The sequence below is a fragment of the Hoplias malabaricus genome, chromosome 2, assembly GCF_029633855.1.
Source record: "Hoplias malabaricus isolate fHopMal1 chromosome 2, fHopMal1.hap1, whole genome shotgun sequence".
Lineage (NCBI taxonomy): Eukaryota > Metazoa > Chordata > Actinopteri > Characiformes > Erythrinidae > Hoplias > Hoplias malabaricus.
Genome location: NC_089801.1, coordinates 78,261,666 through 78,282,069, shown reverse-complemented (window position 1 = coordinate 78,282,069; position 20,404 = coordinate 78,261,666). Strand labels below are relative to the sequence as shown.

General features: G+C 40.9%; 1 pseudogene; it reads right to left on the bottom strand.

Annotated features, from left to right (window-relative positions):
• Window positions 1-20,404, bottom strand: part of LOC136678096 (NACHT, LRR and PYD domains-containing protein 12-like) — a 51,152-nt pseudogene that overhangs the window by 12,817 nt on the left and 17,931 nt on the right.

The following is a 20,404-nucleotide window of genomic DNA, read 5'->3' as shown; positions in this document are numbered from 1 at the left end:
TGACATTTGGGATTTGTAGCTTTGACTCAGAAGTGCCTTTTTGTTATTATCTCATGAGAAGAAAAATATCGAGATATATATCGCCCAGCTCTATTAAACATATATTATTGAATATAATTCATATTAATATAACATTTATTTAAGTATTTTCAGTGTTTTATTCATATCACCAAGAATATTGTTATTGTCAAAATTAGGGCCATATCCCCCACCCCTAGTTGTGTTAATAATCCCAGTGTTGTGTTTATTATAATCTAGTAACACTTTTTCCTCTTTTCCTTTATATTTTATACAAGAGGTAAAATAATAAATGTCTTTTTTATGTATAAAGTCATGTTTGTGAAGAATAGAAAATGAAGAATAAAATCCCAGAACTCTGACCTGAGTTTCTCCAGTTTACAGAGTGAACTCTTCAGTGCAGCAGAGAGCTTCTCCACTCCTGAATCCTGCAGGTCATTGTTACTGAGGTCCAGTTCTTTCAGGCAGGAGTTCACCAGTAAAACTGAGCCCAGATCTTCACAAGACTTTTCCCCAAGTTTACACACAGTTAGTCTGTAAAGAGAGAGGACATTACTCACTGAATAGATACAGGAACATTTCTGAAAGGATTAAGAAAGACATGTTGATTTCATTTAGAGGAGAAACAAACAAACAACAACAAAAACAAACAAAAAATCCCACTGTGACTCATCTTTCCTCCAGTGGGGGAGAAAATGCTTCATTTAAACATTAAAACACACAGTTTCACAGAACAGAACTGAAGCTTCACAGAAACCTCTTAGAGCAGCTAAAGAGAAATACCTCAAATAACAAGATAACTTTAGGAATAACAGAGTTCAGTCTGATCTTTTACATTACACTGATCAGACTCTGTGTAGAACACATTAAAAGATAAAAACCAAAGAGTCAGTGTCTGTATATCACTATAATAATAAACCTCTGCTCTGGTTCATAGCCTGTATGACTGATAATATCACCATGGGGAGAGTCTGCTGTTGACTGTTACTCCAGCAGTGGAAACACTTTACAGAAGTCCTGAAGTATTCAGAGAGCAGAGATAATGTAGGAGACGATGATCTGATTTTTGTGAGTAGTGAATTATAATCTAGGAATCCAGCACCTGACTTCATCTTAATATTTCACATTGTATCCTCTAAATAAAAATGTTAAAGATCTATAAAACTAATGTTGGTGAAGCATTAAAAATCAAGTCTGAACTGACAGAACTGACCTGAGTGTCTCCAGTTTACAGAGTGAACTCTTCAGTGCAGCAGAGAGCTTCTCCACTCCTGAATCCTGCAGGTCATTGTTACTGAGGTCCAGTTCTTTCAGGGAGGAGTTCACCAGTAAAACTGAGCCCAGATCTTCACAAGACTTTTCCCCAAGTTTACACCCAGTTAGTCTGTAAAGAGATAGGACATTACTCACTGAATATGCATCAAAGTCAAAGTATTAATTGGGTATTAATGTATTTATAATTGGTATAGTGCAATTTCACCTGTATCTCTACATCAGTCTTAGATGGGGTAAGTGCCTCATAGCAGAACATTTCTTTGACAAGGTACAGATTAACCCTCCTGTTATGTTGAGGGTCAAATTGACTCGTTTTAAAGTTTGAAGATCTAGGAAAAGTAGTTTAAAGTATTTTTTCAGTATGAAACTTCTTCTGCTTGCCGTAATTAATGTAATCAACATATAATATGAAAATGGTTCATCTCACATATTTGCAACCACCCCCTGCCTGTTTATATTACATAGATACTGTTCGGGTCAATTTGACCCAGCAATCAAACTGGAGGCAAAAGGGTGTCAGAGTATTTCATTGTTTGCAACTGTGAGACATATTTCAGCTCACTCACACACACACACACACACAGGTGCAGATGTTATGACTTTTGACATGAACTATTCATGTTCTCGTGTGAAAACTCCACCCACATTCAGTGGACACTCAATAGGGGAGGGTAAAAACATAAAAGATTCTCTGCATGGGAATCCTACCAACATTACACTCTGTCAGGCAGACCATTACAAAATGAGCAGTCAAAGCAAAAGGACGACAGTCCAGGAGGCTCTGGAAGTCATCATTGATCATGACAGTGAAATAGAGGAGGATGTGTCTGAAGATAAAGACTATCTTGAGCTAAATTCTGATTCTAATGATTCTGATATTGGGGCAGCACGGTGGTGCAGCAGGTAACGTCTCAGTCACACAGCTCCAGGAATCTGGACGTTGTGTGTTCGAGTCCTGCTCCAGGTGACTGTCTGTGAGGAGTGTGGTGTGTTCTCCCTGTGTCTGTGTGGGTTTCCCCCGAGTGACTGTCTGTGAGGAGTGGGGTGTGTTCTCCCTGTGTCTGCGTGTTTCCTCCAGGTGACTGTCTGTAAGGAGTGTGGTGTGTTCTCCCTGTGTCTGCGTGTTTTTCCTCCAGGTGACTGTCTGTGAGGAGTGTGGTGTGTTCTTCCTGTGTCTGTGTGGGTTTCCTCCGAGTGACTGTCTGTGAGGAGTGGGGTGTGTTCTCCCTGTGTCTGTGTGGGTTTCCTCCGAGTGACTGTCTGTGAGGAGTGGGGTGTGTTCTCCCTGTGTCTGCGTGTTTCCTCCAGGTGACTGTCTGTAAAGAGTGTGGTGTGTTCTCCCTGTGTCTGCGTGTTTTTCCTCCAGGTGACTGTCTGCGAGGAGTGTAGTGTGTTCTCCCTGTGTCTGTGTAGGTTTCCTCCGGGTCACTGTCTGTGAGGAGTGTGGTGTGTTCTCCCTGTGTCTGTGTGGGTTTCCTCCGGGTGACTGTCTGTGAGGCGTGTGGTGTGTTCTCCCTGTGTCTGCGTGGGTTTCCTCCGGGCGACTGTCTGTGAGGAGTGTGGTGTGTTCTCTCTGTGTCTGCGTGGGTTTCCTCCGGGTGACTGTCTGTGAGGAGTGTGGTGTGTTCTCCCTGTGTCTGTGTGGGTTTCCTCCGTGTGACTGTCTGTGAGGAGTGTGGTGTGTTCTTCCTGTGTCTGTGTGGGTTTCCTCCGGGTGACTGTCTGTGAGGAGTGTGGTGTATTCTCGCTGTGTCTGCATGGGTTTCCTCCGTGTGACTGTCTGTGAGGATTGTGGTGTATTCTCCCTGTGTCTGCATGGGTTTCCTCTGGGTGACTGTCTGTGAGGAGTGGGGTGTGTTCTCCCTGTGTCTGCGTGTGTTTCCTCCAGGTGACTGTCTGCGAGGAGTGTGGTGTGTTCTCCCTGTGTCTGCGTGGGTTTCCTCCGGGTGCTCCGGTCTCCTCCCATGGTCCAAAAACATACGTTGGTAGGTGGATTGGCGACTCAAGTGTCCGTAGGTGTGAGTATGTGAGTGTTTGTCGCCCTGTGAAGTACTGGTGCTCCCTCCAGGGTGTGTTCCCACCTTGCGCCCAGTGATTTCTAGTAGGCTCTTGACCCACCGTGACTTTGAACTGGATAAGCGGTTACAGACAATGAATGAATGACAAATCCTCCGGCGTCTCTGGTTTTTTTCACAGTCCAAAAACATGGAGTTTAGGTGAATTGACTTCTCTCATAACTGTCCTGGTGTGTGAGTGAAAGAGTGTGTATGTGAAAGAATGTCTGTATGTGTGAGTGAATGTGTATGTGCCCAGATATGGATCAGTGCTCTGTCCTGGGTGAAACACTAGGGCCTGATGCAGTCCTCCAGGTGGACGGTCATTCCTGGTCGAGAGTACGCTGTGCGTTTGGCTGCCGCTTCTCGGCAGTGTGTGTGTGGATTGAATGTTGAGTGTTGATTGTTAAGCGTCCTTGGGTTTGTAGAAAGGTACTATATAAGTGTAATGTTAAATAAAATACATTTAGATGCATTTTTGGAGCTCCTCATCCTGGCTGGGGTCTATAAGTCAAAGGAAGAATCGATTCCGTGGTTTACAGGACAGTTGGCAACACTACAGGCGCGGATTCTATCAAAAAAAAAAAAAAAAAGAGTGGGGGGGGGGGTGCTAAAACAGGTCTGGACGTCCATGCAGAAGGATAACCAAGTGAACTGAACTCTCACTGGACTGTCTAATGGCGGGTGGTGTAAGGTCGCTCACTTGTAACTCAAATCTCGGCTCACATCATAAAGCAAAAAAAAAAAAAAAAAACACAGAGCGACGGCTCATCTCTCAGAAAATTCATAGGTTGATTCACTCGTTAGTCAAGGTTTCACTGTGTATAAGAAATTATACAATATACGTAAATAAATGAAATAAACAATGAGAAATAGCCTCAGAGACAGCTGTAGAATATAGTCCCCTTTTGCCGTGTGTTCAATTGTTTCAGAGTGTGGTTCTAAACCTGTCCTGCTCTGAAACTAACATCTCTGACAACAGTGACCTTACAAGAGCAAGTGTAAAAACATCAAAATGAGCGCTTTGTATTTCTGCCTTGAGTTGCCTTGATGATGGTGTTAAAGTTCGGTTTGCACTGCCGGGCCGCGCTGAGCCTCGTATCTGTGACTGTCGGTCGAGTGAAGGGTTTTTGTCGCTGTGCAGTTCAGATCAGCACCGCCCGACAGTGCACACTGACACATGGTGACGATACAAACCTGTTTCTGAGAGAGAGCACATTTTAAAAATGAGAAAACTTTCTTTATATAATACAATTATACAAAATATAATAATTATATATTAAATTATACAGTTATTTAATAAACCAAATGAAAATATGAATTAATAAAGTTTTACACGCAATATTCTATTTTTGGATTTAGCCACAAATGATAAAATACAGAACTGATACTTTACATGGACCGTGAATCTATAACTGGAATGAATTTAATCGCACTGGAGAAAATCTTAGCCATTCCCTCGCCATCAACATTTTACTACACACAACACACTAGAAGGAGAGATACACATATAAAGTATTTGTGATTAGAGCTGTTCCATATCGTATTGTTCGTGATAATATCATCAATTTTTAAAACTATAAAAAAGTGACTTGTTTACGTAACGACGTCATGCAGTTACCCAGAATACAGCGTATGTTCTTTACATGAGTCACTTAGACACAGTGAAGTACGGTGGAAAGTGGCTCTGAGACTTCAGTCGTGTGGAGGTGGATTGTTACAAAATATCAGATGAACAATAAACCGTGGTGTTATGTAAGAAATGAAAGAAGCCTGTAACAACAGAAGGAGGAAACACAACTAATCTGTTTCACCTCCTTGAGCAGAAGCACCTGGTGGAGGACGAGGAAAGTCCTTTAGAAGAGTTCAACAGCCAATGAGCTCTAACCAAAGCAGATAAACTACACTGACTCTGCACAGACACTATTCTGTGTTTTTATTTTGTTGTTTTATTATTTTCCATAAAGCTGTAATGTTTTTGTGTACTTTCTTGTGTTTTCTGTTTATATTCACACACTACACTTTCTGATACGTTATTTATTTCATACAAAATCAGAATCTTGGAAAGTTACTGTTGTTTCCAAAAAGCAAATGTTTACAGATTTTTTGTCCCTTCTTCTGAATGTTGTAATGTTACATTTGTAGTGAAATAAATCTTGTTAATAAATAAAAGCATTTAAGATCCTTAATATGTATTAAATATCAGGGCTGGGCGATATATCGTTATTTTAAAATATATCAATATAGAACAGAGATATGGAGTGAGTCTGTATCACTTATATCGATATTTTAAGTTTTTAAAAGTCTAAATATTGTACAGGACCATTCTGTGCTCTGCTCACAGCCTCTCTCACTCACACACACACACACACACACACTTTCACACACATGTACCCTCACACTCACGTACTCCCACACACACACACACACACACACACACACACACACACACACACACACACACAATGGAGCAACACAGGGCATGAAAAAGAACAGTGGTTCTGTTATATGTAAATGGTTTGGATTTTACCGGTCAGATGAGGAGCAGAAACGTCTATCTGCAGGGAATGCTGAAAGGAGGTAGTATCAAAATGTGGGAGTACTCCCAGCCTATTTCACCACTTACAACAGCAGCACACACTTCTGTATGAAGCTGTTAAACTCCGAGGTGCTGCTGCCACTGTTCTGAAGTATTCAGGTCCCAGTACAGTTCCCTAAACCAGTTCAGACAGCACTGCAAGCTTCATTAGCTAACGCTGTGCCTTACGAAAAGAAAAGTACGAAGTGGAGTGGTGTTACTAAAGCGGTAGTTTACTACAGAGCAAAAGGGTCTGGTCCCCTTCTCAACAGTAGAGAAAAAGGGCTCCAAAAGGCTGATTAAAACTCCTGACCCACGATAACAATTGTCCAGTCGCAGTTGCACGAGAAGCGCTGCCTTTCAGTGTACAATTATGGGGAAGAGTTAATGAAAACCTTTGTCTTAAACACACATGGACATTTGATTTTCATTTGAATATTGAGAGACGAGGTGGAGCTAACACACAAAACTGAATGTTCTGTTTATAAAATGTTCATAAAACATTTGTTCACATTTTTCACAACATATATCGTATATCACTATTCAACTAAAATATATCGAGATATGATTTTCTGTCCATTTCGCCCAGCCCTACTGATGACTGAAGGATGGATTTATTTTTATTTCATTCAGTCTGTTTACATGGTTTGTTATTTACACAAAGTACTAGACGTACAGGAGCACACACAGGAGGAAGCTCTTTGGTGAAGTCTGCTTCACAGGAAACTCACATTTAAAGAACAAATAAACTTTCTGCTATTGTTGCTCTGTATGTTTTCTGTTTACAGTTTAACAGCACAGCTATGAGTCTTTTGTGACACAGGAAAATAACAGTATTTTATTTAAGGAGCATTATTATTTAATATGTGCCAATTGTTTATTTTTGAGCAATGTCTCATGGACATCTACAGCTGAATGTTAATAAAAGTTCCTGTGTGACATTTGGGACCTGTAGCTTTGACTCAGAAGTGCCTTTTTGTTATTATCTCATGAGAAGAAAAATATCGAGATATATATCGTATATCGCCACTCAGCTAAAAAATATAGAGATATTATTTTTGGTCCATATCGCCCAGCTCTATTAAATATATATTATTTAATATAATTCATATTAATATAACATTTATTTAAGTATTTTCAGTGTTTTATTCATATCACCAAGAACATTGCTATTGTCAAAATTAGGGCCATATCCCCCACCCCTAGTTGTGTTAATAATCCTAGTGGAGTGTTTATTATAATCTAGTAACACTGTCTTTTCCTTTATATTTTATACAAGAGCTTAGAAAAAAAAACTTTTTTAATGTATAAAGTCATGTTTGTGAAGAATAGAAAATGAAGAATAAAATCCCAGAACTCTGACCTGAGTGTCTCCAGTTTACAGAGTGAACTCTTCAGTGCAGCAGAGAGCTTCTCCACTCCTGAATCCTGCAGGTCATTGTTACTGAGGTCCAGCTCATTCAGGGAGGAGTTCACCAGTAAAACTGAGCCCAGATCTTCACAAGACTTTTCCCCAAGTTTACACACAGTTAGTCTGTAAAGAGAGAGGACATTACTCACTGAATAGATACAGGAACATTTCTGAAAGGATTAAGAAAGACATGTTGATTTCATTTAGAGGAGAAACAAACAAACAACAACAAAAACAAACTAAAACAACCCACTGTGACTCATCTTTCCTCCAGTGGGGGGAGAAAATGCTTCATTTAAACATTAAAACACACAGTTTCACAGAACAGAACTGAAGCTTCACAGAAACCTCTTAGAGCAGCTAAAGAGAAATGCCTCAAATAACAAGATAACTTTAGGAACAACAGAGTTCAGTCTGATCTTTTACATTACACTGATCAGACTCTGTGTAGAACACATTAAAAGATAAAAACCAAAGAGTCAGTGTCTGTATATCACTATAATAATAAACCTCTGCTCTGGTTCATAGCCTGTATGACTGATAATATCACCATGGGGAGAGTCTGCTGTTGACTGTTACTCCAGCAGTGGAAACACTTTACAGAAGTCCTGAAGTGTTCAGAGAGCAGAGATAATGTAGGAGAAGATGATCTGATTTTTGTGAGTAGTGAATTATAATCTAGGAATCCAACACCTGACTTCATCTTAATATTTCATATTGTATGTTACGTGCCAGAGAGGCACTGTTTGTTTTGTTTTCTCCCTCTACTTTCTTTCACTTCCTCTCTCTCTAGTTTATTACCTGTTCAGCCAATGGGGGAGCTGTTGCCCAAGACTGCTGTCCTAATCCTCCTATAGGACGAGCTGTTCACCTGGAAGAGGCAGGACCTCTTGGATATAAAGCCCACCAAGTGGAACAATGGGGGGGAGGACCTTTTTACCTGTGTGATACTTGAATGCTGCTAACTGATGGTTTGAGGCTTGTCGCTGCTAGCTTATGTTTACAGATGTTGCTGCTATTTTGTTTGATGATCTTTGCTGCTAGCTCAAATTGAGATTGTTGTTGCTGTCACTAGCTAGAGTTTGAGGTTTAGTTGTGGTGCTGCTAACTTTACTTTAGCCTAGCTTCACTTTAGCCATTTTAAATCTGTGGATGGCTCTTCCCTTGTTAAATCTCTCTACCACCACCACTGGTGTGGACAGGCAAGTACAGGCACCTATACATTCCATGGTAGGATAAACCCTGTATATACACACACTAGGTAAGGGGTGAGTGCCACATCTGTATTTTTGGTGTAGGTTAGTTTTATTTGTTACAGAACTTTTGTTAATTTCTTTTCTTTGGCACCATCCACAGTCCACCCAGTAGTAGTCGGATGGTTTTAGCATTTGAGATTTTTCATTGTCTTCTACTTCTCATATCACTGCTACAACTACATTTGCATTGTTGTATTCTTAAACCATTATCACACCACTACTGCTGCTTTATTGTACCTTGTACTTCACTTTAGATAAAAGCTGAAAAGAGCATTCTGTTGTTCCCTCACTTCCACATTACACCACACATTCCATGTTACACCCATCCCTTGATACCTCTAGATACATCTTACAAAAGAGTGTGGGGCACAACATTGTATCCTCTAAATAAAATAATAAAGATGTATAAATATAATGTTAAAGTCTGAACTGACCTGAGTGTCTCCAGTTTACAGTGTGAACTCTTTAGTGCCTCAGAGATCATCTTCACTCCTGAATCCTGCAGGTCAGTCTGACTGAGGTCCAGCTCTTTCAGGGGTGAGTTTGGTGAGTTCAGAGCAGAGCAGAGACTTTCATAGGAATTTAGGGTGAATTTACAGTCTGTGAGTCTGCAAGGTAAAGTAAATTCAGGAGAAAGTGAAGTTAAAACAGAGAATGTGAAATTCAGACTCATGTGAATCAGGAATTATGAGGTTTTCATACATCAGTATTTCTCCAATATTAATTATTCAGGGGTGTGTACATTATGAGCTCAATCTGAACATTTGTTCTGAATGTTATTCTGAATATTTTAGTGCTATTTACTTTCTATTTCCACATAGAATTTCACTCTAAACTAAACTTTGTGAGGGTAACTACAGCCAACTGGAGCAGGAGAACACACACATTATCCACATGGACATTCAACCCACAATCACACAACTCTCACCTGCGTGTCTCCAGTTTACAGTGTGAACTCTTTAGTGTCTCAGAGATCAGCTTCACTCCTGAATCCTGCAGGTCAGTGTGACTGAGGTCCAGTTCTTTCAGGGGTGAGTTTGGTGATTTCAGAACAGAGCAGAGACTTTCATAGGAATTCATGGACTGTTTAAAGTGAGACAATCTGTAAGGAGAAGTAAACACAGTGTAGAGTTAAAACAGAGAATGTGAAACTCACCCTCACAGGAATCAAGAATTATGACGTGTGGACAACACTACTGTTATAAACTTGGGTTCTGTGTGTTATAAACATTATTAAGAGACACAAGCAATGAGCTCAATCTGAACATTCATTCATTTTCTGTAAGTGCTTCGTCCTGTTCAGGGTCACGTGGGTCTGAATCCTCCCCAGAATCACTGGCTGCAAGAGGAACACTCCCTGGACAGGGCCCCAGTGCATCACAGGTCTTCACTCACTCACCCATTTGACATTTATGAGGTCCATCCATTCATCCATCCATTATCCACCGCTTATCCGGGCACTTCCAACCTGGAGAGAGCACTCCACCCTTTTCCGACTGAGTACCATGGACTCGGACTTGGAGGTGCTGATCCTCATCCCTACCGCTTCACACTCGGCTGCAAACTGGTCCAGCAAGAGCTGGAGGTCCCGGCTCGATGAAGCCAACAAGACCACATCATCTGCAAAAAGCAGACATGGAATCCTGAGACCACCAAACCGGACACCCTCCGCCATTTGGCTACGCCGAGAAATTCTGTCCATAAAAATTGTGAACAGAACCGGTGACAACGGGCAGCCCTGACGGAGTCCAACTTACTGCCAGCCATACGAACCAGACTCCTGCTCTGTTTGTACAGGGACTGGATAGCTCGTAACAAAGAGCCCAGTACCCCATACTCCCTGAGCACCCCCCAGTAGTATATATCCTACACCTTCTGTCAACTACCTCTGTGAATGATTTATGACCCCTTGATTTATGACCCCTGATTTATGACCTAGGTGACAGGTCAGTACAGGATGTCCTTATATGGGCTTCCCCTCACACCTACTCCCCACCCCTGACACCCTCACACCCCCCAACATGTGGGGTGGGTTGTGCTTGCAAGTGGTATTTAAAATGACCCTGGTGGATTTCTATGGCTAAACGCTTTTTAAAATGTCTACAGTGTGTGTAAATCAGTCTCTTTTAAGAGAATCTACAGTTACACCAACTATTAGTTCTGAAACCAACGTTGCTTTTGCGCCAAGGAAGAAACGGCGTGGTAAAGCAATTGGTAGCAGCCCTCGCAAATATTTTAGGGGTGTTAAAATTAACCTGTTTGATTCTCGGGCTTATGACGTTTGTGGGATGGTCAAAAGTAGATCAACGCCTTCCAGTGATGTCTGTTAAAAGAAACATAAGCCGGCACTGAAACCACACGAAGTCAAGACACGAACAACACGCAAGCCATCATGTTTGAGGACATTCTTCCAGCAGACCATCCCGACACCCGTGGACCTATGTGGTGTGGAAATTATCGACTGTCGGACATTGAATATACGCCGATTGACACGGGTCGTGGGTTTGTAAACTACAGCTATGGTGAATCGACGGCGGTTGCCAAAGCGGTATCAGACAACAGTTTGTTGGGTCAATATGGTGATGATCTCAGTTGTGTGGACATTGCGAACCCGCATGTTTTTCGACAAGACCCGGTGGATGATTTGGCAACGTTGATGGCTAGACAACTGACAATCGCTGAAGCTCCTGAAGACAACGCTATATCTGCTCCGATTGATGTGGTGGACGGGCAAGTAAGCTCTACGGCGCTAAAACTGATAAAGTCCACTGTCGTTGTAATCCTACAACACATCATAAACAACAAGCTGAAGGAAACATGTCTTGGTTGTGAAGTGGATCACCCTAGTCAACTTCGACATTCGTGTCTGTTTGAACCTGATATCTTCTTTTTTGAAAAATACTATAAAGATATAACAAGGACATTGTTCACGCCCGCCTTAAAACATGCCATAGCTGGGCTTCTAAAGTGTTTTGGAATAGAACTACCCCTTCTAAAAATTCAAGGATGTGTTGAAACAGTTGTCTGTGAATTACAATGCGAGCCGTACATTGTGGAAAAGCTGCAGGAACTAAGAGAAAGCCTGATTGATCAAACCTCTGAACAGTTTGTCAGCGATGCCGTTGACTGTTGGGAAGGTGATTCAAAGACTTGCAGAGCTGTTTAAGTGAAAATGGGGATAGTTTGCGGACACCAAAGTCTGTCAAAGCGTGTGCTGAAACACCGTGTGAACTGCGAATTGACACGTTTGTTGTATAAATGTATTGACGATAGTGTGGATGATTTTACACTCATTAATAGTGTGCATGATGTCAATGTTAAACGTTTACAAAATTTCAAGAATCAAATGAATATTGTTAAATCAACATCGCATGATTGGTGTCATTTGACACAGTTATGTATAGATTCTGACGAATCAACCCTTGTGACTATTAGTAAATTACTGTCTCTCATGCCTAAGAGTGAAAATGTGGTAAAAATTGGTTATGTGCTTTGTCTATGTACATATATAATAGACATTTGTGTGATAAAACTTTCAACAAAGAAACCAATTGATGTTTGTAAAGTGATTGAAACATTTGTTGAATATCTAGTTGAGAAAAATGTAGATGTGTGTGCAAACTTTTTAGATTTCATCGATGCATTGTGAATAAAACAGTCAAACAAACAAATCTGGGGTCATTATTTTCAACAATGCGAACGGTATATTACACGCCGTCTAATTCTGGTTCATTAGGCGGTAAAAATCGTTTGAAACGGGGTGTTTTAGAGAATACAGGATTGTGTCTGTCTGATCAACAGGTTTCAGACTGGTTAGCTGGAGAGGATGCATACACACTCCACAAACCCATACGACATAATTACAAAAGAAACCGGGTTATAGTATATGGCATTGATGCTCAATTCCAAGCTGATCTTGTTGATATGAGTGCGTATTCTAGGGAAAATGACGGATATAAATATATGTTGATATGTATTGACGTGTTCAGCAAATATGCGTGGGCTCGACTGTTAAAAAATAAGTCTGGTATAGAAGTCTCAAAGGCATTTGCGAACATATTAGAAGAAGGCAGAGTTCCTCAAAAGTTACAGACTGACAGGGGTAAAGAGTTTTTCAACAAACATTTTCAAAATTTTGTATCGAAAAACAAAATCAAACATTTTGCTACAGGTAGTGAGCTAAAAGCCAGTGTCATAGAGCGGTTTAATAGAACGCTAAAAAGTCGTATGTGGCGTTATCTAACAGCTGTAAACTCCAAAAGGTACATTGATGTTTTACAAGATATTATGAGCGGTTACAATAATAGTTACCACTGTAGTATCAAAACCAAGCCAGCTGATGTGACGAAAGAAAACAAATCTAGTGTGTTTAAAACGCTGTATGGTGTGAGAAACAAATTAGACAAGAAAACCATATTTAAGTACAAGACTGGTGACGTTGTGCGTATTTCTAAAGTCAGGGGTCCGTTTACAAAGGGGTATGAGGAGAACTATACACAGGAGTTTTTCACTATATCAGACTATATCCGACGACAACCACCCGTTTATAAATTGAAAGATTATGACGGTGACATTATACACGGCCGTTTCTATGAAGAAGAGTTGCAAAAAATCCGCATGTCTACAGAAAAAGCATTCAAAGTTGAAAAAATTTTGGATAAAAAAAAACAGGGTAAAAAAAACAATGGTTTTAGTGAAATGGTTAGGTTGGCCGTCAAAATTTAATAGCTGGGTTCCTGAAAATGATGTTGTGGACATACAAAGCCTTAAAAAGGTGTTGTACTTTGCGAACTAGTTCATTTACATCAAAGGACAAATATGGGGGACAATGGTTTTTGCGTCACACTGCCGAGCAATTCGTCTAATGTCGGTGTACCCCGATAATCAAATTTCTAATTATAGAACAAAACTAGCGAAACCAATCAATCTAAAAGGTGACTGGGAAGTAGGGGTGATAGAGTTTCAATACCCACGAACGTGGACAACCTTTTGTGAGCTAGATGCCACATTTAGCGTAATTGATAAAAAAAATCGGGCAAAACAACACAAATAACTCTACCTACAGGGTATTATAACCATATACCGGCATTAGTTGCTGAGATTAATATCCATCTAGCAGACCATTCAATAGGTCTTGTTTATGACCAAATAAGTCACAGGTTGTTTATTAAGACGTTATCTGATATCGGTTTGATATCTAATGGTAAACTAGCCATCATCTTGGGTTTTAAACCGGGTGTGATACTAGAGTGTGTAGTTAAAACAAATGACCCGGATGTCGTACAGAAAGAGTACGCGCCACACCCTGTCGACATCTATGGTGGTTTCTACTCAATGTTTGTTTACACAGACATTGTTGATTACCAATTAATTGGAGACAGTTTTGTACCCCTGTTAAGATGTGTACATATATCAGGGAACAACCATGATATTGTCACAGTTAGATACAGTAAGCCGCACTACGTGTCGACAACAAAATCACAGATAAACGATATCGCTATAGAAGTGAAAACCGATCAGAACCAGCACGTAAATTTTTCTTATGGGAAAGTGGTTGTAAAGCTACACTTTAGACCTGTAAAACAAGGAATTAGGTTTTGAAATGGAATCTTTCAACAGACTGGCCATGGATCCTGAACGTTACGTTTCTTACTATCAAAGTCAGGCCGGAGGCCACATGCCCAGCTATACAGGTAGCCCAACAATGTATGGTGCTGGATTTGGTGGGATTTTTAGAAATTTATTCAGAATGGCTATACCGTTGTTCAAGAAGAGTTTTAATATAGCCAAACCACATCTAAAAACATTGTAAGCGATGTTGTCAGTAACGGTCTGACGCGTATGATGGCACACAATCAAGATGGGTCGGGCATGTTGGTGATGGCTCGAAAATCTGTGAAACGACCCCCTGGTAAGAGGTGTGGCCGTCCTGCTAAGAAAACCAAGCTTGAGATGAAAAAACACAGTGTCAAAAAGAAGGAGTAAGGGGAAGCAGACAACAACCTCGACCTGTAGGAAACCTGTTAAAACCATTTTCTGATCATGGCTCTACTTCGTCGCATGCCTGAGGAGTGTATTAAATCAGAACTGGACTTGTTTACAGTACCTTTAACACAAACCGCTATTGAGAAAAACACTTATGTCGAAATTCCGCCGCTGTCAGCAATATCCGACACTGCCCCACTGGAGTTTTTCATAGCCGGCCATGGTGAAGATTATATGGATCTAAATAACACACTATTATACCTTCGTCTTAAAATCACAAAACCTGACGGAAGCGACATTGATGACGGAGCCGCTGTGGGGTTGATAAACTATCCTGGAGCTACAATATTTTCACAGGTCGACGTGTCCCTAGGAGACAGGCTGGTATCACAGAGTTCAAGTACCTACCCATACCGTAGCATGATAGAATGTCTCGCCAACTATGGTCGGGACACCCTGGAAACTGTCTTCTCTGCAGGCCTCTTTTATCTGGAAACTGCAGGGCATATGGATGAAACAAACCCCGCAAGGCCGGGCAGTGTCGGATTTTGCTGACAGCGGCGGAATTTCGACCTAAGTGTTTTTCTCAATAGCGGTTTGTGTTAAAGGTACTGTAAACAAGTCCAGTTCTGATTTAATACACTCCTCAGGCATGCGACGAAGTAGAGCCATGATCAGAAAATGGTTTTAACAGGTTTCCTACAGGTCGAGGTTGTTGTCTGCTTCCCCTTACTCCTTCTTTTTGACACTGTGTTTTTTCATCTCAAGCTTGGTTTTCTTAGCAGGACGGCCACGCCTCTTACCAGGGGGTCGTTTCACAGATTTTCGAGCCATCACCAACATGCCCGACCCATCTTGATTGTGTGCCATCATACGCGTCAGACCGTTACTGACAACATCGCTTACAATGTTTTTAGATGTGGTTTGGCTATATTAAAACTCTTCTTGAACAACGGTATAGCCATTCTGAATAAATTTCTAAAAATCCCACCAAATCCAGCACCATACATTGTTGGGCTACCTGTATAGCCGGGCATGTGGCCTCCGGCCTGACTTTGATAGTAAGAAACGTAACGTTCAGGATCCATGGCCAGTCTGTTGAAAGATTCCATTTCAAAACCTAATTCCTTGTTTTACAGGTCTAAAGTGTAGCTTTACAACCACTTTCCCATAAGAAAAATTTACGTGCTGGTTCTGATCGGTTTTCACTTCTATAGCGATATCGTTTATCTGTGATTTTGTTGTCGACACGTAGTGCGGCTTACTGTATCTAACTGTGACAATATCATGGTTGTTCCCTGATATATGTACACATCTTAACAGGGGTACAAAACTGTCTCCAATTAATTGGTAATCAACAATGTCTGTGTAAACAAACATTGAGTAGAAACCACCATAGATGTCGACAGGGTGTGGCGCGTACTCTTTCTGTACGACATCCGGGTCATTTGTTTTAACTACACACTCTAGTATCACACCCGGTTTAAAACCCAAGATGATGGCTAGTTTACCATTAGATATCAAACCGATATCAGATAACGTCTTAATAAACAACCTGTGACTTATTTGGTCATAAACAAGACCTATTGAATGGTCTGCTAGATGGATATTAATCTCAGCAACTAATGCCGGTATATGGTTATAATACCCTGTAGGTAGAGTTATTTGTGTTGTTTTGCCCGATTTTTTTTATCAATTACGCTAAATGTGGCATCTAGCTCACAAAAGGTTGTCCACGTTCGTGGGTATTGAAACTCTATCACCCCTACTTCCCAGTCACCTTTTAGATTGATTGGTTTCACTAGTTTTGTTCTATAATTAGAAATTTGATTATCGGGGTACACCGACATTAGACGAATTGCTCGGCAGTGTGACGCAAAAACCATTGTCCCCCATATTTGTCCTTTGATGTAAATGAACTAGTTCGCAAAGTACAACACCTTTTTAAGGCTTTGTATGTCCACAACATCATTTTCAGGAACCCAGCTATTAAATTTTGACGGCCAACCTAACCATTTCACTAAAACCATTGTTTTTTTTACCCTGTTTTTTTTTATCCAAAATTTTTTCAACTTTGAATGCTTTTTCTGTAGACATGCGGATTTTTTGCAACTCTTCTTCATAGAAACGGCCGTGTATAATGTCACCGTCATAATCTTTCAATTTATAAACGGGTGGTTGTCGTCGGATATAGTCTGATATAGTGAAAAACTCCTGTGTATAGTTCTCCTCATACCCCTTTGTAAACGGACCCCTGACTTTAGAAATACGCACAACGTCACCAGTCTTGTACTTAAATATGGTTTTCTTGTCTAATTTGTTTCTCACACCATACAGCGTTTTAAACACACTAGATTTGTTTTCTTTCGTCACATCAGCTGGCTTGGTTTTGATACTACAGTGGTAACTATTATTGTAACCGCTCATAATATCTTGTAAAACATCAATGTACCTTTTGGAGTTTACAGCTGTTAGATAACGCCACATACGACTTTTTAGCGTTCTATTAAACCGCTCTATGACACTGGCTTTTAGCTCACTACCTGTAGCAAAATGTTTGATTTTGTTTTTCGATACAAAATTTTGAAAATGTTTGTTGAAAAACTCTTTACCCCTGTCAGTCTGTAACTTTTGAGGAACTCTGCCTTCTTCTAATATGTTCGCAAATGCCTTTGAGACTTCTATACCAGACTTATTTTTTAACAGTCGAGCCCACGCATATTTGCTGAACACGTCAATACATATCAACATATATTTATATCCGTCATTTTCCCTAGAATACGCACTCATATCAACAAGATCAGCTTGGAATTGAGCATCAATGCCATATACTATAACCCGGTTTCTTTTGTAATTATGTCGTATGGGTTTGTGGAGTGTGTATGCATCCTCTCCAGCTAACCAGTCTGAAACCTGTTGATCAGACAGACACAATCCTGTATTCTCTAAAACACCCCGTTTCAAACGATTTTTACCGCCTAATGAACCAGAATTAGACGGCGTGTAATATACCGTTCGCATTGTTGAAAATAATGACCCCAGATTTGTTTGTTTGACTGTTTTATTCACAATGCATCGATGAAATCTAAAAAGTTTGCACACACATCTACATTTTTCTCAACTAGATATTCAACAAATGTTTCAATCACTTTACAAACATCAATTGGTTTCTTTGTTGAAAGTTTTATCACACAAATGTCTATTATATATGTACATAGACAAAGCACATAACCAATTTTTACCACATTTTCACTCTTAGGCATGAGAGACAGTAATTTACTAATAGTCACAAGGGTTGATTCGTCAGAATCTATACATAACTGTGTCAAATGACACCAATCATGCGATGTTGATTTAACAATATTCATTTGATTCTTGAAATTTTGTAAACGTTTAACATTGACATCATGCACACTATTAATGAGTGTAAAATCATCCACACTATCGTCAATACATTTATACAACAAACGTGTCAATTCGCAGTTCACACGGTGTTTCAGCACACGCTTTGACAGACTTTGGTGTCCGCAAACTATCCCCATTTTCACTTAAACAGCTCTGCAAGTCTTTGAATCACCTTCCCAACAGTCAACGGCATCGCTGACAAACTGTTCAGAGGTTTGATCAATCAGGCTTTCTCTTAGTTCCTGCAGCTTTTCCACAATGTACGGCTCGCATTGTAATTCACAGACAACTGTTTCAACACATCCTTGAATTTTTAGAAGGGGTAGTTCTATTCCAAAACACTTTAGAAGCCCAGCTATGGCATGTTTTAAGGCGGGCGTGAACAATGTCCTTGTTATATCTTTATAGTATTTTTCAAAAAAGAAGATATCAGGTTCAAACAGACACGAATGTCGAAGTTGACTAGGGTGATCCACTTCACAACCAAGACATGTTTCCTTCAGCTTGTTGTTTATGATGTGTTGTAGGATTACAACGACAGTGGACTTTATCAGTTTTAGCGCCGTAGAGCTTACTTGCCCGTCCACCACATCAATCGGAGCAGATATAGCGTTGTCTTCAGGAGCTTCAGCGATTGTCAGTTGTCTAGCCATCAACGTTGCCAAATCATCCACCGGGTCTTGTCGAAAAACATGCGGGTTCGCAATGTCCACACAACTGAGATCATCACCATATTGACCCAACAAACTGTTGTCTGATACCGCTTTGGCAACCGCCGTCGATTCACCATAGCTGTAGTTTACAAACCCACGACCCGTGTCAATCGGCGTATATTCAATGTCCGACAGTCGATAATTTCCACACCACATAGGTCCACGGGTGTCGGGATGGTCTGCTGGAAGAATGTCCTCAAACATGATGTTTCTTTTAACAGACATCACTGGAAGGCGTTGATCCACTTTTGACCATCCCACAAACGTCATAAGCCCGAGAATCAAACAGGTTAATTTTAACACCCCTAAAATATTTGCGAGGGCTGCTACCAATTGCTTTACCACGCCGTTTCTTCCTTGGCGCAAAAGCAACGTTGGTTTCAGAACTAATAGTTGGTGTAACTGTAGATTCTCTTAAAAGAGACTGATTTACACACACTGTAGACATTTTAAAAAGCGTTTAGCCATAGAAATCCACCAGGGTCATTTTAAATACCACTTGCAAGCACAACCCACCCCACATGTTGGGGGGTGTGAGGGTGTCAGGGGTGGGGAGTAGGTGTGAGGGGAAGCCCATATAAGGACATCCTGTACTGACCTGTCACCTAGGTCATAAATCAGGGATCATAAATCAAGGGGTCATAAATCATTCACAGAGGTGTTTGACAGAAGGTGTAGGATATATACTACTCCCCCCACAGGATACCCCGAGGGACACGGTCGAATGCCTTCTCCAGATCCACAAAACACATGTAGACTGGTTGAGCAAACTCCCATGCACCCTCCAGGATCCTAGCGAGGGTAAAGAGCTGGTCCTGTGTTCCACGACCGGGGCGGAATCCGCATTGTTCCTCCTGGATCCGAGGTTCAACTATCAGTCGGTACTCTCCAATACCCCCGCATAGACCTTACCGGGGAGGCTGAGGAGTGTGATCCCCCTATAGTTGGAACACACCCTCCGATCCCCCTTTTTAAAAAGGGGAACCACCACCCCAGTCTGCCAGTCCAGAGGCACTGCCCCCGATGTGCACGCAATGTTGCAAAGACGTGTCAACCAAGACAGCCCCACAACATCCAGAGCCTTGAGGAACCCGGGGTGAACCTCATCCACCCCCGGGGCCCTACCTCCAAGGAGTTTCCCTACCACCTTGCCCACTTCAGCGCCAGTGATAGACGAGCCCCCCCCCCCGGGGTCTGGAGTCTGGAGAAGTTCTTATGAAAAGACTTTTCTTTCCTAACATTTCCTTCTGTAAAACTTGTTTATCTTTGTGTAATGTTTCAGAAAACAGCTCTGAATTTTTTTGACAGAAATGTACAGCATTTGAAAAACACTGTGTTTCTGAGTTTTCATTATGTTTCTGTAAACAATGGGAGAGCATTTACACAACACTTCATTTATTTACTATTTTCAGGCACTAAATTAACTCCCAGATCCCTGTGGAAGACCTCAGTAAATTGTGTTGATGAGAACATTCAGTAAAATACCCCATTTGATAAAAATAATATAAGAACATAGTGAACAATGTGCTGTGTGTAAAATATAAAATGAATCATGAAGCTGAAGCAGCAGAGCCACGCCATCAGACCTCCACAATCTGATATTTCAAACACTTTCAAACATTTCTGTCAGAAATTAAAAGATAAAAAGCTTGTCTTACCTGAGTATCTCCACTTTACTGTTTGAACTCTTCAGTCGGTCAGAGATCAGC